Source organism: Odocoileus virginianus, chromosome 8, assembly GCF_023699985.2.
Source record: "Odocoileus virginianus isolate 20LAN1187 ecotype Illinois chromosome 8, Ovbor_1.2, whole genome shotgun sequence".
Taxonomy (NCBI): domain Eukaryota; kingdom Metazoa; phylum Chordata; class Mammalia; order Artiodactyla; family Cervidae; genus Odocoileus; species Odocoileus virginianus.
Window position 1 is genome coordinate 16967837 of NC_069681.1, and position 26375 is coordinate 16994211.

The window sequence follows — 26375 nt, forward strand, 5'->3', positions numbered from 1 at the left end:
TTTTCTGCATCTAGAGATGATCATGTGGTTTTTATCTTTCAATTTGTTAATATGGTGCATCACATTGATTTATTTGCATATACTGAACAATCCTTGCATTCCTGGAATAAACCCAACTTGATCATGGTGTATGAGTTTTTTGATGTGTTGCTGAATTCTGTTCACAAAAATTTTGTTGAGGAATTCTGCATCTATGTTCATCAGTGATACTGATCTGTAGTTTTCTTTTTTAGTGTTGTCTTTGTTGGTTTTGGTATCAGGGTGATGGTGGCCTCGTAGAATAAGATTGGAAGTGTTCCTTCCTCTGCAATTTTTTGAAAGAGTTTTAGAAGGATAGGCATTAGCTGTTTTCTAAATGTTTGATAGAATTAATTAGCCTCCAACTAATAAAAACAAATAAAAAAAATAAAACACATTTGGTCATACAAAAATAAAATAAAATAAAATGGAGTTCCTTCAGTCTCATTGAAATCTCTCAAAAAAAAAAAAAATTCTCCTGTGAAGTCGTCTGGTCCTGGGCTTTTGTTTTTGGGAGATTTTTGATCATAGCTTCAATTTCAGTGCTTGTAATTGGGTTGTTCATAATTTCTATTTCTTCCTGGTTCACTCTTGGAAGACTGAACTTTTCTAAGAATTTGTCCAATTTTTCCAGGTTATCCATTTTATTGCCATATGTTGTTCATAATAGTCTCTAATAATCCTTTATATTTCTGCACTGTCTGTTGTAACCTCTCCTTTTTCATTCCTAATTTTGTTGATTTCATTCTTCTCTCTTTCTTTCCTGATGAGTCTGGCCAAAGGTTTGTCAATTTTGTTTATCTTCTCAAACAACCAACTTTTAGTCTTATTAATCGTCACTGTTGTTTCTTTCATTTCTTTTTCATTTAATTCTGCTCAGATCTTTATGATTTCTTTCCTTCTATTAATTTTTGGTTTTTTGTTTTTCCTTTTCTAGTTGTTTTAGGTGTAAAGTTGGGTTGTCTATTCAATGTTTTTCTTGTTTCTTGAGGTAGGATTGCTATAAACTTCCCTCTTGGAACTGCTTTGGCTGCATCCCACTGGTTTTGAGTTGTCGTGTTCTCATTGTCATTTGTTTCTAGAAATTTTTTGATTTCCCTTTTGATTTCTTCAGTAACCTGTTGGTTATTTAGAAACATGTTGTTTAATCGCCATGTGTTTGTAATTCTTACAGCTTTCTTCTTGTAATTGGTATCTAGTCTCATAGTGTTGTGGTTGGAGAAGATGCTTGATATGATTTCAATTTTCTTAAATTTACTGAGGTTTGATCTGTGACCCAAAATATGGTCTATCCTGGAGAATGTTTCATGTGCACTTGAGAAGATGTATTCTTCTGCATTTGGATGGAATGCTCTGAAGATATCAATGAGATCCATCTCATCTAATGTATCATTTAAGACTTGTGTTTTCTTATTAATTTTCTGTTTTGATGATCTGTCCATTGGTGTGAGTGGGGTGTTAAAGTCTCCTACTATTATTGTGTTACTCTCAATTTCTCCTCTTATGTGTTAGTGTTTGTCTTATGCATTGAGGTGCTCCTGTGTTGGGTGCATAGATATTTACAGCTGTTATTTCTTTCTCTTGAATTGATCCCTTGATCATTATGTAGTGTCCTTCCTTATCTCTTGTAATCTTTAAGGTCTATTTTGTCTGATCTGAGGGTTGCTACTCCAGCTTATTTTTGCTTCCCATTTGCATGGAATATATTTTTCCATCCTATTACTTTCAGTCTATATGTGTCTTGAGGTCTGAAGTGGGTTTCTTGTAGGCAGCATATATATGGGTCTTGTTTTTGTACCCATTCAGCCACTCTGTGTCTTTTGATTGGAGCATTTAATCCACTTACATTTAAAGTAATTATCAATATATCTGTTCCTAATGCCATTTTCTTAATTGTTTGGGGTTGATTTTGTAGATCTTTTTTCTTCTGTTGTATTTTTTGACTGTATAAGTCCTTTTAACATTTGTTGTAAAGCTGGTCTGTGGTACTGAATTCTCTTAACTTTTGCTTGTCTTATAAGCTTTTTATTTCTCTGTCAATTTTGAATGAGATCCTTGCTGGGCACTGTAACCTTGGTTGTAGATTTTTCCTGTGCAGTACTTTAAATATATCCTGCCATTCTCTTCTGACCTGCAGAGTTTCTGCTGAAAGATCAACGTTAAGCATATGGGGTTTCCCTCATATGCTACTTGTTGCTTCTCCCTTGCTGCTTTTACTTTTCTTTCTTTGTGTTTAGTCTTTGTTAGTTTGATTAGTATGTGTCTTGGCATGTTTCTCCTTGGGTTTATCCTGTATGGGACTCTTGGACTTGATTGACTATTTCCTTTTTCATGTTGGGGAAATTTTCAACTATAATCTCTTCAAAAATTTTCTCATATGCTTTCTTTCTCTCTTCTTCTTCTGGGACCCCAATAATTCGAATGTCGGTACATCTGATTTTGTCCCAGTGGTCTCTGAGACTATCTTCACTTCTTTTCATTCTTTTCACTTTATTCTGCTCTTCGGAAGTTATTTCCACCATTTTATCTTCCTCTCACTGATTCACTCTTCTGCTTTAGATATTCTGCTACTGATTCCTTCTAGAATATTTTTAATTTCAGTAATTGTGTTGTCTCTGTATGTTTATTCTTCAACTCTTATAGGTCTTTGTTAATTGATTTTTCATTTCCTCCATTTTGTTTTCAAGGTTTTTGATCATGTTTAGTATCATTATTCTGAATTCTTTTTCAGGCAGTTTCCCTATTTCCTTTTCATTTATTTGGACTTCTCTGTTTCTAGTTTGTTCCTTCACTTATGTAGTATTTCTCTGCCTTTATTTATTTATTTTTTTAACTGATGTTTGAGATCTCCTTTTCCCAGGCTTCAAGGTTGAATTCTTTCTTCCTTTTGGCTTCTTCCCTTCTAAGGTTGGTCCAGTGGTTTGTGTAAGCTTCATATAGGGTGAGATTTGTGCTGAGTTTTTATTTGTTTGTTTTTCATCTGATGGACAAGATTGAGTGAGGTAGTAATCCTGCCTGCTGGTGATTTGGTTTGTATTTTTGTTTTGTTTGTTGTTTAGATGAGGAGTCCTTTATGGGGTGCTACTGGTGGTTGGATGATGCTGGGTCTTGTATTATAGTGGTTTCCTTTGTGTGAGTTCTCACTATTTGATACTCCCTAGGGTTAGTTCTCTGGTAGTCTATGGTCTTGGAATCCGTGCTCCCACTCCAAAGGCTCAGGGCTTGATCTCTGGTCAGGAACAAGGATTCCACAAGTGGTTTATTATGGCACTAAGTTCAGTTCAGTTCAGTCACTCAGTCGTGTCTGACTCTTTGCAACCCCATGAACCACAGCACGCCAAGCCTTCCTGTCCATCACCAACTCCTGGAGTCCACCCAAACCCATGTCAATCAAGTCGGTGATGCCATCCAACCATCTCACCCTCTGTCGTCCCCTTCTCCTCCTGCCCTCAATCTTTCCCAGTATCAGGGTTTTTTCAAATGAGTCAGCTCTCCGCATCAGGTGGCCAAAGTATTGGAGTTTCAGCTTCAACATCAGACCTTCCAATGAACACCCAGGACTGTTCTCCTTTAGGATGGACTGGCTGGATCTCCTTGCAGTCCAAGGGACTCTCAAGAGTCTTCTCCAACACCACAGTTCAAAAGCATCAATTCTTCAGTGCTCAGCTTTCTTTATAGTCCAACTCTCACATCCATACATGACCACTGGAAAAACCATAGCCTTGACTAGATGGACCTTTGTTGACAAAGTAATCTCTATGCTTTTTAATATGCTGTCTAGGTTGGTCATAACTTTCCTTCCAAGGAGTAAGCGTCTTTTAGTTTCATGGCTTCAATCACCATCTGTAGTGATTTTGGAGCCCCCCAAAATAAAGCCTGACACTGTTTCCACTGTTTCCCCATCTGTTTCCCATGAGGTGATGGGACCAGATGCCATGATCTTAGTTTTCTGAATGTTGAGCTTTAAGCCAACTTTTCCCCTCTGCTCTTTCACTTTCATCAAGAGGCTCTTTAGTTCTTCTTCACTTTCTGCCATATGGGTTGTGTCATCTGCATATCTGAGGTTATTGATATTTCTCCCGGCAATCTTAATTCCAGCTTGTGCTTCCTCCAGCCCAGTGTTTCTCATGATGTACTCTGCATATAAGTTAAATAAGCAGGGTGACAATATACTTCCTTGACATACTCCTTTTCCTATTTGGAACCAGTCTGTTGTTCCATGTCCAGTTCTAACTGCTGCTTCCTGACCTGCATACAGGTTTCTCAAGAGGTAGGTCAGGTGGTCTGGTATTCCCATCTCTTTCAGGATTTTTTGTGATCCAGTTTATTGTGATCCACACAGTCAAATGCTTTGGCATAGTCAATAAAGCAGAAATAGGTGTTTTTCTGGAACTCTCTTGCGTTTTTGATGAGCCACTGGATGTTGGCAATTTGATCTCTGGTTCCTCTGCCTTTTCTAAATCCAGCTTGAACATCTGGAAGTTCAGGGTTCACGTATTGCTGAAGCCTGGCTTGGCATTAAGTGAGATTAAAACAAATATCCAAAAACGAGAAGCCAAAGATGAACCCAGACAAACGGCAGTTACAAAATCAGGCAAATAATAATTAAAATAATGGAAGATACACTACATATACATATGTAATGTATATACATATATACCCATGAGCAAAGTATAAAAACAGTCCAACAAAAATAAAGTACAGTAGTTTGACTCAGCCAACAAAGTAAATCAAAAATTGTATTTACCAGTTAAGAACAAAACTAAGTAAAGCACAAAGTGCAAAACAAAACTAAAACAAGGTGCCAAGTAGGGAGTAAAGCAATGAAAACCAACTAACAAATATGTTGAGAAGAAAGGAAAGAAAGAAAAGAAAGAAAGAATAGATAGGCAAAGTTAAACAGTGGTAGATGAAGAAGATTTACATACATTAAAGATTACCTGCAAGGGGAAAATAACAATAGGAAAGGCAAACAAAGGAATAAATGTAGAAAAAATATAATAGGTTTAAAAAATTTTAAAATTAAAATTATCAAAAAGAGAAAAGAAAAAAAAGATGGAAGAAGAAAGAAAAAAGGGGGGAAAAAAAGGAAAACTCCACAGAACTGCAAAAGCCCAATGTAGAGGCAGACATTTATAGCAACAATAAAAATGTGACTGAATATACACATATACACCCATAAGCAAAATCAAAACAGTCCAACAAAAATAAAGTACTATAGACTGACCCGGGGAGCAAAGGAAACCAAAAATTATATCTACCAGAACAAGACTAACTAAGCACAAACTGGATTACAAAACTAAAGCAAGGTGCCAAGTGGGGAATAAAACAATGAAAATAAAACTGACAAATAGTTGAGAGGAAAGGAAAGAAAGAAAGAATAGATATGCAAACTTAAATAGAGGTAGATAAAGAAGATTTATACACATTAGATTAACAACAAGGGGAAAAGAACAATAGGAAAAGCAAAGGGATAAATGTAGAAACAATAATAATAGGTTTAAAAATTAAAACTAAAACAACAACAACAAAAAAAACAGCTCCACAGAACTGCAAAAGCTCAAGGTAGAGGCAGAGGTTTATAACAATAAAAATAATGTGACTGAAATAAAAAAGCTCAAAAGCTTAATTAGATTTCATAGTGCCAATAAAATCAACAACTACAACAGAGGGGATAAAAAAGGAAAAAGAAGGGAAAAAATCCAAAAGAATCTACAGAACAAGTCAAAACATAAGAACAATAAATGCTTTTCTTGAGTCACTGCTGTCAGGGTCCTTTCCCTCACCCGGAGTCACAGTCCACCTCCCTTCCCTAGGTTGCCGTCCAACACTGAGCTGATCTCTGGACCTTCTGTGGGGGCAGCTCAGATTCTAATCTGCTCCTATTCCTATGTGTTCTTGCCTCCAGTGTCCACAGCTATCAGAACTAGTGCATATTCTTTTGTGGGAGCTCTCAATGACATTTTATATATTCTATAGACACAGAGTCTGCCTCATTGATTGTGTGGATTTAATCTGCATGTGGGAAGGTTTTGGGTCTTCTTCCTTAGTCACACTGGCCCTGGGTTTCAATTGTGGTCTCATCTCCACCTCTGCATGTGGGTCATCCACTGGGGTTTACTCCTGAGGCTGCCCTGGAGGGCTTGGGTTTGCCCCCGTGAGGGCCAGGTGTGGAGGTGGTGCAGTTGCTTAGGTCGCAGGGGTTCTGGCAGCACCAGGTACTCGGGGGAGTTGGCGGCCAGGGCAGCAGGAAATACCGTGCTCTAGAAGGGTATGGCCACCCGTGTTGGCCAATACGCTTCAGTATTCTCGCCTGGAGAAACCCTCCCTGACAGAGAAGCCTGGCAGGCCACAGTCTACAGGGTTGCAAAGTCAGACACTACCGAAGCGACCCTGCGCACATAGGTCCAAGGCTTTTTTGCCTGTGGCAGCTCTGCCCCAGTGAGAGTTGCGCATGAAGGTGGCGCAGATGCTTGACTGTGGGTACCCTGGTGGCGCCAAGTGTGCAGGGACACGGGCTGCCTCCGCCGCAGGATTATGGCCCTATCAGAGTCTTTTTCCAAGCCTCTCGTAGCTGGTGATCAGAAGGCTTCTTTCCTCAGTCTTTTTCTGTAGCTCCACCTGTTCAGGCACTTAGCGGGCTCCCTTGCCTGGGGTCCTTCTCTGTTGTTCAGCGAGTCAGGCACACAGAGGGCCCCCCCCTGGCTGGGGTCCTACTCTGGAGTTCAGTGCATCAGGCGTTTGATGGGCCAGCCTCTTGTTCAGCTGCTGATGGTGGCGTGTGGGGAGAGAGCGAGGCTATGGTGATGGCTCCACCCACTTCGCGTGACTCAGCAGTATCGCCTTGCTTCCATGGCTGCACAGCTTTCCTCCACAGGCATTTCCCCCTGCAGTCTCCTCCCTCACCTCCTCTTGATCTGCCTCTCCACAGTCAACAGCAGCCCTCACCCTGGGATGGCCCCACAATCCCCAAACTCTGCGTCCCTGTCCGGGGTAGGTATGGCTGCAGCAAGGACTGTCTGATTCTCATTCCATTCAGGCTGCCACAGATCAGCTGTTTCCCTCAGCCTTAAATGTTTCTCCTCTGACTCAAGTGATTGCCCCGATGTGGGGATCAGACCACTGCTTCAGTTCCCTGACCCACTGAGAGCAGGTCCAGTCCTATTAACACTCCTATTTTCCCCTCTAGTTCCTTCGTCCTACCGAGTTTTGTGTGGTTCGATATATTCTTTTCTTCTGGTCAGGTACTCCTGTCCACTCTCAGATGGTGTTCTCTACATTATTTTTTACTTATTGTCACAATGACCTTGTGAAGAGAGGTATTAATGTTATACTCCCATTTAACAAAAGAGGAGATTGACACTCAGGCTTCCTGGCGTCTTTAACTCTTGAGTCCAGACTCTTGAAGTCTTCGGATTCAAATCCAAAGTCCAAACATTCATTTCCTTCCTGAATTTTGTGATACTGCTATCAAACAGGGCTATTCTATCTAGTCAGTTAAATATGTACTTGATGGGCACAATAAAATGTAATCATTGCTTAACATGTTTGAGAGATTTTATCTGATCTTTAGCAAGGCAAATCCATTTAGGCATAGAGAAACAAAGTACAGAAAGTTTTCCATTTCTCAGAGATTAAAAAGAAGTTTTACATGTTTTCTGTGTTCTTCATCTTTATTATTTCTCTCTTTTCTTGAGCTTCTCTGGTGGCTCAGATGGTAAAGAGTCTGCCTGCAATGCTGGAGATCTCGGTTTGATCCCTGGGCTGGGAAGATCTTTTGGAGAAGGAAATGGCAACCCACTCCAGTATTCTTGCCTGAAGAATCCCATGGACAGAAGAGCCTGGCGAGCCCCAGTCCATGGGGTCGCAAAGAGCTGGACACAACTGAGTGACTAACACTCATCTTTTCTCCTGGTAGTGATAGTTAAGAGTCTCAAAGTAGGTGAAAAGAATGGAAAAGTGGATAAAAATCTGTGATGGGGGAGACTGGGTTTTGAGTCATTTATAAATTTTGTCATATATATATATATATATATATATATATATATATATATATATATATATATATAACCTGTTGCATGGGTTAATTCAAAGAAGCACAGAATTTTAGAACTGGATGGTATTTCAAAGCTCATCTTCTGGAACATGCTTAATATATAACAAAGAGGCTAAAGCCCCAATGGGTTCAGTGACTTTCCTCAGGTCACTCTGTTACAGGGAAGAACTGACCTCAAGTTCAATCTGTTTCTTTTACTTTAACCTTTGCTTCTCCTTGCTTTTGTTTACTAGAAGGATCTTGTCCATACATAAAGGCCTGCCTCAGGGAACCCTGCTTCTCTACCTGAACGTTAAACCAAAATGCCTTTGTTCAGGACCCTGTCCACTTGGCTACAGGAAGGACAAAATTAACATATCCCCTCCCCATGACTAGCCATTTCAGGAGATATTTATAAGATTAATGCTCCTTTCTACTTCACCTCCTCACCTCTCTCCCTCTCTGTTCTCAGAAGGATCCTGGCATCCAGACCCTGTTAAGATGATTATTTTGAGACCATTAGTCTACCATCTTCTCAGTCAGCTAGCTTTCTGAATAAATTCATATTCCGTGTCTCAGCATCTTGTCTCTTGGATGTTATTGACCTGTGTGGGGCAAGCAGAGCAAGCTTGGACTTGGCAAACAATCTCAACTGCTTTGATATCAAGACCTAATTTGAACTCAGATCTTTGGCAGTGATTAAGACCATACCCAAGAAAAAGAAATGCAAAAAGGCAAAATGGTTGATCACCATTATGTGAGTTTAACCCATTTTGAAAATTTTTCCCTCTGTGAACTGAAGGAAATGCTTGAACAATCTTTTCATTACACTTGCGGTGGGCACTGGTTTTACCGGATTCTGAAGTGTCCTACAGTTGCAAAAAAATGTGCCAAGAATCGCTTCCTACTATTGTGTAAGCTGAGGACCAGGATACAAAGAAGGACTTCAGACAGGGAGAGAAAACATATTTAAATAAGGCTATGATTATATTTTTTTCTAGTTTCTTTAATCCTTTGCAGGAAAAGTTTAAATAAGTGTGCCTTTTACAGCCATTTTAATTCCCAAATAAAAGTAGAAGAATGTAAGTTTGTAATATTATGTATCATATTCTAAGAAATACTGAAATATAGAAAAATATAAAAATGTAAAACTCATTAGGGAAAATTGAAGCAAAAATATTTTATTATGCTATACTTTTAAATGTAAACATGAAAGTTAAAAATAAATGGCAGGAAATAAGTAATTGTTCACTCAATAACAAGCTCTTGGGACAATGGTTTGAAGCAGCTAGATGGTGTGTTTCATATCCAGTTTCCTACCATTTTGTATAAACATTGCCTCTCTGCTTCCTTCATGGATAAATTTAACCTAAAAATCCGTCTCGGTGTCTCCAGGGCTGTCCTGTTTGTAGGGCAATAATCAGTCCGCAGGTTTTTGACATGCTGTGGCTCACATGATACCGTCAGTCGACAGACGTGCATTACTTACCCATTTTCTAATGATATTTCTGGACTGTGAACAGGGACTGATGGTGCCATGTGGTATATCGCTATTTATTCTGGCTTCTAAGCAATTGGAATGTGGGGAACTATTTAGTTCCACAGCATTTGACAGAAGGGAACAGATTTGCTAGACAAGGTTGAAAACAAGCCTGTCATTGTAGGCTGAGAATAAATTGGCAAAAATGTAGTATCCTTCCTATATGTATATCCAGTAGTAAAGAATAATATCGACTACCACCAACATTCAACTCAAAGAAGTATTTTAAAAAATACATAATGGGGGAGAAGGAACACTGATGTACCTATCAACTTACTTCAACAATTATCAACTCTTAGCTGATCTATTTTGTCAAGCTATTCCCTTGCCTTCACTGTATTAAAGCATATTCCAGACATCAAATTATTTTATCCATAAATATGTTAGCACCTATCTCTACAAGACAGGAATTCTTTTTTTAAAAAGCAACCATAAAACTATATCTCATCTAAAACTTGGATAATAAAAATTCATTAAATATACAGTTACTATTGAATTTTTTTTCTTTTTTGGCTGCACAGCTTATGAGATCTTTTTCATTATTATTATTTTTTTCATTATGCTTGTGAGATCTTAGTTCCCCAACCAGGGATGGAACCTGGGACCCCAGCAATGAAAGAGCCAAGTGCTAACCACTGGACCACTAGGGAATCCCTCCTCCTTTGTTTTAAGTTCATGTGTATGGAACAGAATCCAAGTAAGATCCATACATTGCAGTTGGCTCTTTCTTAAATATTTTTTAAATTAAAATTAAAAAAATTTTAATTGGGGTAAAATACACAAAACATAAAGTTTACCATCTTAACCATTTTTAAGTGTGCAGTTCTGTAGTATTAAGTGTATTCACCTTGTTATACAACCATCATCACCATCCATCTCCAGAATCCTTTTCATCTTGCATAACTGAAACTCTATGTCATTACACCAGCGTTCCCCACTCCCCTATTCCCTTGGTTGGCAACCACCATTCTACTTTCTGTCTCTATGAATTTGACTACTCTAGGTATCTCAAATAAGTGCAGTCATACAACATTTGTCTTTTTGTGACTGGCTTATTGCATTTAGCATAACGGTCTCAAGGTTCATCCATGTTGTGGTATGTATCAGAATTTCATTCCTTTCCAAGGCCCAATACCATTCTATTGTATGTATATACCACATTTCATCTATCTATTCATCTGTTGATGAACACTAGGGTTGCTTCCACCTCTTGGCTATTGTGAATAATGCTTCCATGAACACAGGTGTGCAAATATCTTCCAGACCTTGCTTTAAATTCTTTTGGATATATACTCAGAAGAGGAATTAGTGGATCTTATGGTAATTCTACTTTTTTTCTTTTCACGGACCACCAGACCATTTTCCTTAGGGGCCGCTCCATTTTACATTCCAGCAATAATGCACAAGGGTTCCAAGTTATCTATATCTTTGCCAACTCTTGTTATTTTTTGATTTTCATTTTTTAAAAAAACTACAGCCATCCCAATGGGCATGAAGTGGTAACCCATTGTGATTTTGATCGGTACTTCCATAATGACTAATGGTAAGCATCCTTTCATTTGCTTGTTGACCTTTCGTACATCTTCTTTGAAGAAATATCTATTCAAGTCCTTTGCCCATTTTTAAAATAGTTTATTTTTTGTGGCTAAGTTGTAGGAGCTCTTTATGTATTCTGAGTATTAATCCCTTGTCAGATACATGATTTGTAAATATTTCCCTCCATTGCAGAGGTTAAATTTTCAATCGATTGTGTCTTTTGATGGCTTCCCTTGTGGCTCAGCTGGTAAAGAATCCACCTGCAATGCAGGAAACCTGAGTTCGATCCCTGGGTTGGGAAGATCCCCTGGAGAAGGGAAAGGCTATCAATTCCGGTATTATGGCCTGGAGAATTCCATGGGCTGTATAGTCCATGGGTTTGCAAAGAGTCAGACATGACTGGTGACTTTCACTTTTCACTTTGATGTTGTAGAAGGTTAAAATGTTGATGTATTCCAATTTATTTTCACTTTTGTTGCCTGTGCTTTTGGTGTCACATCCATCAAACCATTGTCAAATTCAAAGTCATGAAGCTTTCCCCCTATGTTTTCCTTTAAGAGTTTTTATAGTTTTAGTGTTTCCATTTAGGTCTTTGACCCATTTTTAGTTAATTTTTGTATTTGGTGTAAAGTTAGAGTCTTAAAACTCTTTTAATCCATAGATCCTTCGCTTCTTTTTCTATCTTCTGCCTATTGCTTTCATTTCCCCTCCTGCAATTTATTTGTTGAAGAAACTGAATTATTTATCCCTCAGGCTGGGTTTTGTTGCCAGCACCCTTGTAGTTTCATTTAACAAGTTTCCCTGTCTCTCTTCACTGAATTTCCCTTAAGCGGGTAGCTGACTCTAAAGATGTGATTTGATTCTGGTTTCTTTTCTTTTTTTTTTTTTTAGCAAGAATACTTCACAGATGATATAAACACATTAGGAGACACATATTATCTGGTGTCTTTTCTGATGTGATGGTAGTCACCACTGAACAATAATTACCAGGATCTATTCATTCATAAAGGGTTTCCCTGATAGCTCAGTTGGTAAAGAATCCTCCTGAGTCTGGAAGATTCCCTGGAGAAGGGAAAGGCTAACCACTCCAGTATTCTGGCCTGGAGAATCCCATGGTCTGTATAGTGCAAAGAGTCAGACACGACAGAGTGACTTTCACTTTCACTCATTCATAAAGGTTACCAACAAAGTGATATTTTAATTCTCTCACTCCCTTTTCTTATTTATTGAAAAATTCTGTTTAGAGAAACTTATCATCATCAACTAATTAACTACCTTAGAGTTCATATAAGAAATAGGATAAATATTTGGTTCTTTCCCTTAATTTAACAATTTTCAAAATGACTTACTTCCTTAGTAACCTCCAATAGTGAAAAATGTGTTTTCTTTTTTGTTTTACTATAAGCACATCATGAAAATGAAAGTGAAAATGTTCGTTGCTCAGTTATGTCCAGCTCTTTGCGATCCCATGGACTGTAGCCTGCCAGGCTCTTCTGTTCACGGAATTCTCCAGGCAAGAATACTAGAGTGGGTTGCCATTTCCTCCTCCAGGGAATCTTCCCAACCCAGGGACTGAACCCGGGTCTCCTGCACTGCAGATGGATTCTTTACCTTCTGAGCCACCAGGTAAGTCCAAGGACATCATGAATTCAATGGGGGCAAAATGGTTGATGTATCTCAATTAACTTTAGTTATTAATTTTATTTGTGCTCAAGTTGTCAGATATTTTCAGTGGGAGATTTCTCAGTTTGACTCTTGATTCCTTTTGAAATAGTCATATTAATCTTTGATAGCTTTCTTGCTTTCTGGAATGATAAGCTATTCCAGGCTTCTTTTATTAATATTTTCTTCTCCAGATCAAGAATTAGTCAGTTTCTAAGCATCTCTAATTCCTTTTACTGAGAAATTTGGAGATGACAATTTAGGGTACAAAACATGCTCATTGCTACTGAATTGGGCATTATTTCTAGCTTGTGGGGTCTTAGTCCCTCAAACAGAGATCAAACCCATGCCCCCTGCAATAGAAGCACAGAATCTTAAACACTGGACCCCCAGGGAGATCCCTCAAAGTATTTTCTAGTTTTTCTTGTGATTTCCTCTTTTATTGGTGATATAGGAGTACACTGTTAATTTTCACATAATTTTTAGTATCCCAAATTTCTTTCTATACTGATTTCTATTTTCATTCCACTGTGGTTGGAAAACATACTTTCTGTGATTTCAATCATTTTAAATTTATTGAGTTTGTATTATGGCCTAGCAGATGTCTGTTCTGAAGAATGTTCCATGTGTATGTAGGAAGAATGTGTTTTCTGTTTTTGTTGGGTAGAGTTGATCTATAGATGTGTTAGGACTAGTTGGTTTACAAAGTCCGTCAAGTCTTCTATTTTCATGCTGAACTTCAATCTAGTTGTTTTATCCATATTGAAATGGGAGTATTGAATTCTCCAACTATTATTTTTGAATTGACTATTTCTCCCTTCAATTCTGTCGGGTTTTGCATCATGCATTTTGGGGCTCTGTTGTTAGAAGCATACATGTTTAAATTATATCTTCCTAATATATTAACATTTTAATCATCACAAAACTCTTTATCAATAGCAAACAATTTTAAAGTTTCTTTTGCCTGATATTAATATAGCTGCTCCAGCTTTCTATGCTTATTTACATGATATATCTTTTCCCATACTTTTACTTTCAACGTCTTTGTATCTTGAATCAGAAGTGCCTTGTAAACAGTATATAGTTGAATCTTGATTCATGGCCACACCTGCTCAGAGTGAAGTTCTTTATACTGAACTTGAGAGGGGTGAAGAGGGGAATGGGTTGTGACTCAAGTACCATAGACTCTGACTGTTCTTATTGAGGTTTAGTAGATTTTCTTGAGTAAACATTTCATTTGCTGTATGACTTTAAGACAATTTACAGAGATTAAAAAAATTTTTTTTAATATATATATAATTTTTTACCATTTAGGGTTGCTTTACTAGAGAGCAGGTCTGTAGAACTCCTCACCCTGACATTCAGATCATCTCCTTATTTAAGTTCTCATTGTAAAAGATTTCAAACATATCAAAAGGAAAGAAAAATAATATAATAAAACTTTATAAATTAAATATTCATTTTAAACAATTATGAAATGTGATCATGTCTTATCTTTTTTCCTCTTCCTGTAGTTTATTTTGAAGCAAATCTTTAGTATCATATAATTTCTTCTATTAACACTGCTTTTTGAAGTTAGTTAGTCTCTTCCCCTCACTCTCTCCCTCTCTTCTCTCTCTCTCACACACATACCCTTCCCTCCCTCCCTGCTCTGCAGTCCCACCTCTGTCACATATCAAATATCCATACATGTTTGAATTATTTCTGGGCTCTCTATTCTGTTTCATTTGTCCTTTTATTCATTCCTGTGCCAATAACATGCTGTTATAGTTATTTTAACTTTGTAATCTTTAACACCTAGTAAATCAAGTATTTCCACCATTGTCTTCTTCAAAAGTATCTGAATGAGTCTTGGCCCTTTTCATTTCCATATAAATTTTATAAACAGCTTGTCATATAGCTTTGAAGATTTAGAAAAATTTAGCTAACTTTTATCAAATTCAAAAACAATAGCATGTATGCTATTATTTTAATACTACTAAGATTATTTTAAATGACAGATGTGTAATCTAAAAATTAAACACATAAATATAGACTAAATAAATGTCCACTACTATATATAGTACCTATATATGCTATTTGTTAGACAGTCATTGAAATCAGAATGCACATAGCTGCAAGTTAATCTGTGGTCTTTGTGGAAGGGAAAATTGAAAGGTGCTTTATCTCCCTCTAGCCTCTAATTAAAAATCTGCAGGCTAGACATTTGACAAAAAAAGCAATTAGAATCTTAAAATTTATCATTGACTTATGGGATAGCTGAGGGCTTCCCAGGTGGCGCTAGCGGTAAAGAACCTGAGTGCCAATGCAGAAGACGTAAGATCCATGGGTTTGATCCCTGGGAAGAACACCTGGAGGAGGGCATGGCAACCCACTCCAGTATCCTTGCCTGGAGAATCCCATGGACAGAGGAGCCTAGCAGCTATAGTCCACAGAGGGGCAAAGTCAGACATGACTGAAACAGGCTAGCATTTATGCATGCATGGGATAGCTGAATGAAGGGCCACATAAATACAAAAATATAGAAGCTGATTCAAATGTGGTATGCATGAAGGGGTAATAAAGAACCTTGAAGGAGCCCAGAGAAGGATATTGGAAATAAGAGTTCATTGCCTTATCTATTCCATCCCCTTTTCTTAGTTTTAAATCTGATTGAGTCCCCAATAACAAGTGGGATGTTTAGTTCAGTTCAGTGGCTCAGTCGTGTCCAACTCTTTGCAACCCAATGGACTACACCACACCAGGCCTCCCTGTCCATCACCAACTCTTGGAGTTTACCCAAACTTATGTCCATTGAGTCGGTGATGCCATCCAACCATCTCATCCTCTGTCGTTCCCTTCTCCTCCCGCCTTCAATCTTTCACAGCATCAGGGTCTTTTCAAACGAGTCAGTTCTTCGAATCAGGTGGCCAAAGTATTGGAGTTTCAGCTTCAACATCAGTCCTTCCAATGAATATTCAGGACTGATTTCCTTAAGGATGGACTTGTTGGATCCCCTTGCAGTCCAAGGGACTCTCAAGAGTCTTCTCCAGCACCACAGTTCAAAAGCAATTCCTCAGCACTCAGCTTTCTTTATAGTCCAACTCTCACATCCATACATGATTACTGCAAAAGGCATAGTTTTGACTAGACAGGCCTTTATTGGCAAAGAAATGTCTCTGCTTTTTAATATGCAGCCTAGGTTGGTCATAGCTTTTCTTCCAAGGAGCAAGCATCTTTTAATTTTATGGCTGCAGTCACCATCTGCAGTGATTTTGGAGCCCAAGAAAATACTCTCTCACTGTTTCCACTGTTTCCCCATCTATTTGCCATGAAGTGATGGGACTAGAAGCCATGATCTTAGTTTTCTGAATGTTGAGTTTTAATACAACTTTTAAACTCTTCTCTTTGACTTTCATCAAGAGGCTCTTTAGTTCTTCACTTTCTGCCGTAAGGGTGGTGTCATCTGCATATCTGAGGTTATTGATATTTCTCCTGGCAATCTTATTCCAGCTTGTGCTTCTTCCAGCCCAGCATTTCGCATGATGTACTCTGCATGTAAGTTAAATAAGCAGGGTGACAATATACAGCCTTGATGTACTCCTTTCCCAATTTTGGAACCAGTCTGTTGTTCCATGTCCAGTTATAACTGTTGCTTCTTGATCTGCATACAGATTTCTCTGGAGGCAGGTCAGGTGGTCTGGTGTTCCCATTTCTTTTAGAATTTTCCACCTTGTTGTGATCCACACAGTCAAAGGCTTTGGCGTAGTCAATGAATCAGAAGTAGATGTTTTTCTGGAACTCTCTTGCTTTTTTGATGATCCAACAAATGTTGGCAATTTGATCTCTGGTTCCCCTGCCTTTTCTAAATCCAGCTTGAACATCTGGAAGTTCTCGGTTCACGTATTGCTGAAGCCTGGCTTGGAGAATTTTGAGCATTACTTTACTAGCATGTGAGATGCGTGCAATTGTGCAGTAGTTTGAGCATTCTTTGGGATTGCCTCTTAGGGATTGGAATGAAAACTGACCTTTTCCAGTCCCGTGGCCACTGCTGAGGTTTTCCAAATTTGCTGGCATATTGAGTGAGGCACATCTTTTAGGATTTGAAATAGCTCAACTGGAATTCCATCACCTCCACTAACTTTGTTCCTAGTGATGCTTCCTAAGGCCCACTTGACTTTGCATTCCAGCTTTCATTCCAATCCCAAAGAAAGGCAATGCCAAAAAATGTTCCAACTACTGCACAGTTGCACTCATCTCACATGCTAGCAAAGTAATGCTAGTGTGTGGGATATTAGAAAGGTTTTGATCTCTTGTCTAGATTTTGAGTTTTGTCTAAATACCCACTACATGGATCTGTTCTAATTTTTAAATTTTTACTTAATTATTATTTATTTGGCTGGTCAGGTCTTAGTTGCATCATGTGGGATTTTTTGCTGCAGGATCTTCTGGACTCTCTAGGTGTGGAGTGCAGGCTCCAGAGCTCAGGTTCAACAGTTGGGCTTAGTTGCTCCACGGCATGTAGGATCTTATTGCTCCAAGCAGGGATCAAACTGTGTCCTCTACATTGCAAGGGGGAGTCTTAACCACTGGACTACCAGGGAAGCCCTGATGTGTTTTATTTTTCAAAATGCCTGCTGTTAAAGTGCTTAATTTGGTTGAACTTGGAATGACTATGGAAAATTGGAATAGCTCTGTGTTGATTATTGACCTTTGCCCAGAGCATTCTGCAGTGCTTATCTCCTCTGTTTCTTGGACGATAGACTGAACTTGCTGCTTGCCTCTGTCTGTGATACCTGCCTCCCATGCTGCCAGCTCCTGCTTCTTCCTAGGACTTATGCTGTCTGTCAACTCCTAGGTTGGAGAAGCTAATCACATATCTAGCCACTGTACAGGCTGGAAAAATTCCATGTTGGCACAAAGAAAAGACTTGTCTGCAGGCCCCACAGTTCTGATGCAAGACTTCTTGGCTGGTCTGCTAACAGCCAAACCTTATGTAGAGTCTTGAGCAGTTTGCCACTCCCAGATTCCTTCATTTAGCTGACAGGTGGCCCTGCATCCTACAGCTGTGGCCAAAGTCTCACAATCAGCCTTTTGTTGGAGTGAAATGAAGACTGTTGGTTGCCTATGAAATAACTAGAGTTCCCAATAGAGCCCTTTACATAGGGTTTTCAGGAGTTTAGTGATCCACCAGAGCTGGTAAATATTCCATGGTTCCATTCACCACAATTCTATAACTTTCATCTCCCGGACGCAAAAAGAGATTGCCACAAACTTTACTGTGTGACTAGTTTCAAGATTAATTCACGATAGCTGATCCACATTGTTGTACAGCAGAAACTAACACAAAACTGTAAGACAATTCTTCTCCAATTAAAATAATAATAAAGAAGGCAAAGGAATAATTCATGGATCCCACCCACATCAGTGGCAGCAACTTCCCTAATTGAACCAGGCAATAAAACCAGCTGCAGTGAAAGCCTGACATCAGTTCAAGTTTCCTTTATCCAGATCTCAAGTACTCAAGCCTGACATCCCTACCCCTCCATCTCTGAGGATTCTTTCCCCTAAATTAGACACCCAGGAGTGAGTGAATGCAGCCATTCATCCACAGGAAGCTCAGTCTGTCTCTATCAAATGGTCTTAGCTCCAAAGGCAGAGGTCCCTGTCTCTCTCACCTCTAACCATTCTCTTTGGCACTGTGTTTCCTGCAATCCGTTTGCAGAATTCTTGCCCCACACAGATCATCAGAGGTTTGAGTGCACTAGGGGACTTCACTGTCTTGAAAGACTTGTGGACAAGGACTGACCTGGTGATGGAAGGATTTTCTGAAAGGCTTCTCTTTCATTCAGACCTTGAGCTTGGAGGCCCAGACAAAAGAACAGTAGGATGCTCTTATCACATCAGGCACTAATGCGATGACTTCCTAAATGACCTCCTCCTGTCCATTATTTTCCTCTTTTCAAGTCTCCACCCTGCAGTCAGGAAATTTGACTGTGTCCTTCCTTTATTTAAAATCCCTTCCTGTCTCCCACACTGTGGCCTGCAAAGGCCCTGTACACCCATGCCAACCTCTCCAATTCTATCCCACGCCACCTTCCTCCTGTGCTGTGCTCCAATTTCCTTTTAGTTCTTCATATGCCACGCTCCCTACTGCCTTGAGGGCTTTCCACATGCCATTCTCTTTGATTTTTTAATTTATTGATTCCCACTCATCTTTCAGAGCTCAGTTCAAATGTGACTTTATCAGGGAAGCTGCCCTTGAGTTCCCCGATGAATTCCCTCATTTTACCTTTTACCCTACATCCCATTCCTTCCTAGTCTGTAATTATAAATCTGAGTAATTTTTAATGTCTTCCTCTCAATCAGATGTAAGATTCATGAAGGCAGAATCTCAGCCTATAAAGGCTCCCCCCTGAGTATCCACATAGTAGGGGCTTGGTAAATATTTACTGGATGAATAAATTAACAAAAAAATATGGGAAAGTTACTATTGAAGGCCTCACCAGCTGAAGAGTACAGATGTAGTGCTGTAACTTCATGCACTTTCAACAGTTCTATCACATTTGTGATGGATTTTTTCTTCCATATGACATGCAGATACTAGACAGCTGCAGGAGTGGGTGGCTGGCTTCTCCTCCAGTTCTTTCTCCTAAGTCTCTCTCTTTTCCCCTCTGGCCCACTCAAAATACCAAGGCAAGCGTGGACACACACACACAAACACGCATTCATACACACAGCATACAGATGGCAAAGGTAGGTTTAGAACTTTGGCTTCTTGAAATCTGCAAAAATACTTATTTCTTTATTTAGTGAGATCTGTTAACTAGCCTCCTTCTGTTAAAAAATAATGTCAATCAAAAAACAACATAGCTCTTCTTTAACAGTTGTAAATTTCTCAAAAGTCTAATTCCTAGAGATTCGAATAGAAACTCAGACAGCTTGGAACAACCTTCTAAAAGTACGTTTTTCACTCCTACCCTTCTCTTGCTATTTAACTTTCACTTATGTCTGGATTTTGTTTTATTAAAAGATCATAAGCTGCTTGAGGAAAGAGTTTATAGGTTTTCTGCTTTATATTCTTCCCATAACTGTGCATAAAGAGGGACTTAACAAATTTTTTCTCAATTGCTTTCAGAAAGAGACGTTACATTGAAAAGGGAAAGAAAATGAACTAACCCTTAGGAGAAGTTATTACAAAACTGTACGTTCTAAAATTATATTTCTTGACATGACAAAGGAAAATGAAGGCTGTAACAAGAAGGTAAACCTGTACTCTAGGTAGTAGAAATAAAAGCCATGTTAACTGCGACTAAATAGAGTAATAAAGTAAATAAAAGTTACTATTCATAATGGAAAGATGACAGATTCAGAAAGCACCTTTTTAATGGAAAATTATTTTCAAAAGCTTCTCTGGATTAAAAAGTCCGTGAGGGAGTACTTCCCAGTAGTTAAGACTCTGTGCATCCACCACAAGGAGCACAAGTTCAACCCCTGGGCAGTGAAGTAAGATCCCAGGTGCTGCTCAGGGTAGCTAAAGTAAAATAATACAAATTTAAAAAAACTAACTCCCTGTGACTTGGCCAATTTTAACTCATTAAAAAAAAAAACTTGTTTGGCTGCACTGGGTCTTAGTTGTGGCACATGGGCTCTGCTCTGCCACACGTGGGGCCTTCCCTGTGGCATGTGGATTCTTTCAGGGGTGAATGTGGGATCTAGTTGCCTGCCCAGGTTTTGAACCCAGGCCTCCTACACTGGGAGTGCGGCATCTTAGCTGCTGAACCACCACGGAAGTCCCAACTCATTTTCCCAATTAACACTTTTTTACTTATTTCATGGAATCTTCATAAACCCTGAGAGAAGGACTCAGGGCATAAGCAATTAAGTAGAAGAAGATAATGAATCAGAGAAAAGCTTCAGATAATGAATCAAAGAAAATTAAAGACTGTTTGGGTTGAGAGGAAAGGGAAAGTCCGGATGGCAAATAGAACAAGAGAAGAACCTACTCTCTGGGTTACTGAAGACAGACTGATCCTGCTCTCAGTGGGGAGGAGCAAAATGACAGAAACATCAGGTAAGTTTGTGGGATCCGAGAGAAGAGGCAATCTACATGTGTTCTTAGAAAGAGGCCCAAGGAGACCCAAGATTTCAGAGGCTGAAGGGCTGTGTGACAAGTCTAAAGTGTGGGACAGCTTACAGAGTCCCATGTGTTGCAGTGCAGTAGATGGATGGTTCCGTGGCCTGAGAGTACCATATAAGTGGATGGGGTTTCAGGGAGCACCCACAGTTTCCATGACTCAGCCTGGCAGTGGAATGAGTTTTTTTGTACCCCAGAGTCTGTATAGAAGTTGAAAGAATAATTGTGAAACCTGCAGGGGCCTTTTTAATGGGCTCATGGGGATGATGCAGTGATTGCCTTGTATGTCAAGTAAACAAAGATGAAACCAGATGATGGATGGCTAAATGGAAGCCAAGTCAAAGATGTCACAACACCCAATGCTTTGACACTCCACATGCACCCCAGAAATTAGATATATGTCTTGGATGAATGTTGACTAAATTTAAATTTTTGCCGCTTAGAGGGTGGGAACTCTAAGTGGAAAATAGTTCAGAGGAAAATAAAGTTACTATTTCTAACACAGCTGGGTTTGGGAGCTAAAAGTGAAACCATTACTTTTATTAATAGTATCCCCTAACCTAGTTTTGCAGTTGAGAAGCAGTTCTGAGTGAGATATGAGTCTCTACTGAACTAGCAGGAGAATAAAAGGTGTTTGGGGGAAGAAAAAAAGGAAATAGGAAAGAAGGGTTGAAATCCTCTTTCTAACTGGAAGAGAGAGTCAAGAGGAAAAAGAAAGAAAACAGATGAATATCCAACATTGCTTTTGTTTTCATTATGATATTCATACTGACTCCCTGGGATTTCCTGTTTTTCTAGCATATTCAGGAAGGACACTTTAACCTAGACCACAGAAACTGGAATTTTATCTGAGGTGAGAAAACAAGAATGTTAGACATGAAATCACAATCCAGGTTGAATTTCTGGCTTGGCCATAAATAGATGTGTTACCCTGGACAATCTCTTAGCCTCTTCAAATTCAGTTTCAAATCAACTGTAAGTGTTAGTCACTCAGTCGTGTCCAACTCTTTGCAACCCCATGGATTGTAGCCCACCAGGCTCCTCTGTCCATGGCATTCTCCAGGCAAGCATACCATAGTGGGTTGCCATTTCCTTCCGCAGAGGATCTTCCCCACCCAGGGATCGAAACCGGGTCACCTGTATTGCAGGCAGTTTTTTGAGCCACCAGGGAAGCCCTCAAATCAACTGTAAAAAGGGTTTAATAAAACACATAGCATTGAATTATTGAGAGAAGTGAGTCACTATACATGAAGGAGCTTTGTGGGGCTTCCCTAGTGGTCCAGTGGCTAGGACTCTGCACTGCCAATGCAGGGGGCCCAGGTTCGATCCCTCCATGCGGAACTAGATCCCACATCTGCAACGAAGAGTTCAGATGATGCAGCTGAAGATCCTGTGTGCCGCAGCTAAGACCTGGGCAAGCAAATAAACAAACAAACAAAAATTAAAATATTTTAAAAGAGCTTTGTAAGTGGTAAAAACTCCACCCCATGGGGTATGATTTTGCGGGGGAGGTGACAACAGGGAAAGAAGTGTAGAGGTGTAGATGGCACATGGGGGTGAACAGTGCTATTTTGCAGTCTCTGAACAGATAGTTCAACACGAAGAAATCAAGTTCACTGGAAAAACATGGTCCAGAAGAGGAGAAAAGAGGAGAGGAGTTATATGGGCATCAGAGGCAAACTCAGGTATCCTGACTTGAACTTCAATAATAACATCAAACTCTTAGGAGTACCTGTCAGAGTCTCCTGCCCATTCATTTTAGAGATCTACTTACAGTTAATATATGGTACATTGCCCTATCTTATAGTTTTGGAATAGGACAATCACTTCTCAAGCTTTCAGTGTAAGAAATTTAACAGGAATTGGGGCTTTAGAAACCAAGAGTTAACCTTTTCAATCACCGGAAATCCTTCTCAGTTACAGTCTTTAGCATGAAAGCCCCTGCTATTAGCTCAACTAGTTGTTCTTCCTTTGAGACATCTCTGGAAGCTCAGCACTTATATGTGAAAACTTTTGTTCTTACTCTGAAAGCTGAGCATGAGGTTGGATGACATGCCGTAAGTTTAGAAACAGAAGCAGTCTTCCTATTTTGGTGCAGTGTTGGAGTCCTCTAGTTATGACATGAGATGAAAATTCCATTCCCCAGAATTCTTTCAAAGTAGCACTTGGTGGGACTATTTCATTATGCTACCTGGGGTAGGGAAGACAGCTCAAAAACACATGCTCAGTTGCACATGATGGTTGCTAGACTGTCTTTTTGGGAGGGTAGGCCTTATCAACTAGAGCCCCCTAGGTTTCACTGGAAATTGTGATGGGTTTAGGATTGTGAATTTGAGGATAGAAACCAAGCAGAGGTAAGTAAGAGGAGACGTATTTGAAGTGGGAGGGAGAAAGAAACCTTGGGTAAAACACTAGAGCCATCAAAGACAGGGCAGGACTGGGGAAAGAGCATGCAAGAGAGATCCATTGTAGTGGGGAGCCAAGGGTGGATTCTGGAGAACAGATATATTAAGGGAGACTTCCACCAATGTTTTATTTTGAAAAAGACCAAACTTTCAAAAAAGTTGCAAAAACAGTACAATGTAGTATATCCACTGCATCTACATGTATAGAGACAAAGAGTACATTTTATAAAAGTGTGTATTCACAAATTTTGTATATAGTTAGATTAAAAAGTAGATACAGAGAGAAATATATATATATTTATATATATAAATATACATATATATACACTTTTCTGAAACATTTGAAAATTGTAGGTAGACATCATGAAACTTCACCACAAAATACTTCTGTATGTGTCTCCTAAGAATGAAGCCATTTTCCTATGTGACCACAGTATAATTATTCCACTCGGGAATTTAAACTTGATACAATAAAATATCTAATATTCAGTACACATGAACACTTCCCCCATTATCCCAAAAACATCCTTCTAAATCTCCAATTTAAAGGGGATTTAAAAATTGTTTGCTGTGTTCAACATAAATGCCTTCTCCATGTTCCCTATGAAATCACCAAAAACAACCACATTTCTTGTTAATATTTTTATGCCAGTAATTTATTTGGGGGAACTTGCAGATGTTGCATATCCAGATTGGCAGGGGATAAAAACAGAAACCACAGCAGGTGCCAGAGAAGAGGCTGGTTGATGCTGACTACAACTGAGGCAAGAATTTTGAGGGAAGGAAATATAACAAACTTAAAACCACTGTTCTGTTCCTGGGGTGGTACCCCATTCCTCTGACCCCATGTCTTCTAATCTGTATGTGATCAGTCTCTTACAGTGCTTGCTTCCCAGATCCTATCATGACACAAAACTTCATTTTTTTCTTTTTAATAGATTTTATTTTTTAATGCAGTTTTATATTTACAGAAAAATTGAGAAACTAGCCTTTCACCCCAATACACAGTTTCTCTAATTATTAACATCTTACACTGGTACATTTTTTACAACCAACGAACCAATATTGACGGATTACTATTAATGAAGTCCGTACTTTATTTAGACTTCTTTGTTTTTTAACCTAATGTCCTTTTTCTGTTGTAAGATCCCATCTGGGATATGAAACTGCATTTAGTTGTTATTTCTCCTTAGGCTCCTTAGATGATGCCAGATTCTCAGACTTCTCTTGTTTTTGATATCCTTGACAGGTTTTCACTCACAGGTCTTGTAATAACTTAATCTCTGTATACAGCTTGGCAGAGCACCACAATAAATATTATTTTGAATTAATTATTACCTTTGATACTGGGTGAAAGTCAGATCCTGTCTGAAGTAACCACATGATAAGGATGATAAAGTTATTTCAGGAGACTTCTTTGTGTATAGGTCATATAGTGAGTATTCATTGATTATATATGGGCTGTAGAGTTCATGGCATTCATTGGGATGGTATTCTTTGGGTGGTTTGAGTCAATGAAGCTCCAGACACAAATATCAACTGAAGACAAAACCAATCAGCAGGTGCCTTTTCCTCTGAAAACCTATGTTCTTACAGACTACACAGAGCAGATGGTCTATGTTTTTCTCTTTATCTTTGCAAGCATCTTGGGGTAATTTGTTGCCATGCGCACTATCTTTACTAAACAAGTATTTCCATTTTCCTTTGTTTTTTTACTTTTTTCAAATTAAAGTATAATTTACATATAGTGATAACCACAGATCTTATGTATACAGTTCAAAATGTTTTGACAAATACATGCTGTTCTACGCTTAGTTGCTCAGTCATGTCCGACTCTTTGTGACCCCATAGACTGTACCCCGCCAGGCTCCTCTGTCCGTGGGGATTCTCCAGGCAAGAATACTGGAGTGGGTTGCCGTGCCCTCCTCCAGGGGATCTTCCCAACCCAGGGATTGAACCCAGTTCCCCTGCATTGCAGACAGCTTTCTTACCATCTGAGCCACCAGGGATGCCCATGAGTTCTGGAGTGGGTAGTCTATCTCTTCTCCAGGGGATCTTCCCAACCCAGGAATCGAACCAGGGTTGCCTGCATTGCAGGTGGATTCTTCATCAGCTAAGCTACCACGAAAGCCTAATCCATCAAGACAGCCAGTATGTCCATCAGGGCAGAAGATGATCTCGTGCCCTTTTCAAGTCAATGCCTGCCCTTGAACCCCCAGAGGCAATCACTGGTTCAGTTGCTTTCACCACGATTAGATTTGCCTGTCTAGCACTTCACATAAATGGAATCTTACAGTTTGTACTCTTTTGTTATCTTGTTTCTTTAGCTTAGCACAATATTTTTGAGATTCATTCATGTTTTGTGTCCATCAAAAGTTTATTTCATTTTATTGCTGAGTAGTATTCCTTGTTATACACACAATTTATCTACTTTTGTATGGATTGAAATTTTGTTTCTCCTGAATTTTGGCTATTATGAATGAAGTTATGAGTATTTGTATATGGGTCTTTTTTGAGGACTTATGATGTTTCTCTTGATTGTAGAATATGTGCATTTTATGGTTGGTTTCTGTTTAATGTTATAAGAAAATATCAATCCATCTCCCAAAGTGGTTGTGCCATTTTATAATCTGTATTAGTTATCGATTGTTGCTTAATAATATTACCATGAACCTAACAGCTTAAAGCAAAACACATTTATTATCTCCCAGTTTCTGTGGGTCAGGGATTACAGCTTAGCTGATCACTTGCAAGGAAGGCTGCAATCAAGGTGCTGAATAAGACTAGTCTCATAGGGCGGCTCAGCTGGAAAAGGACCTACTTCCAGACTCATATGGTTGTCAGTAGAATTCATGTCCTTTTGGTTGTAGGATCGAGGGCTTCATTTTCTTGCTGACTTTTAGCTGCATGTTGCCCTCAGCTTCTAGAGACTGCTTGCAGTTCCTTATGTGGGGTTCCTTAAATGGTCAGCTGCTTTCTCAAGGCCAACTAAGGAGCAAGAGACCTCAGCAAGATGAGTGCTACAATCTTATACTATGTAATCAAGTAATCAAATACATTTCG

At 39.1% G+C, this 26375-nt stretch overlaps 1 long non-coding RNA gene across 1 annotated transcript in view; it reads right to left on the reverse strand.

Moving 5' to 3' along the window:
- Nucleotides 1-220: 220 nt before the first annotated feature.
- Nucleotides 221-26375, reverse strand: part of LOC139036284 (uncharacterized) — a 35049-nt gene continuing 8894 nt past the window's right edge. Inside the window, exon 3 of the long non-coding RNA XR_011488994.1 lies at nt 221-26300. This is a non-coding gene — a long non-coding RNA (uncharacterized lncRNA). The remainder of the gene's footprint in view (nt 26301-26375) is intronic.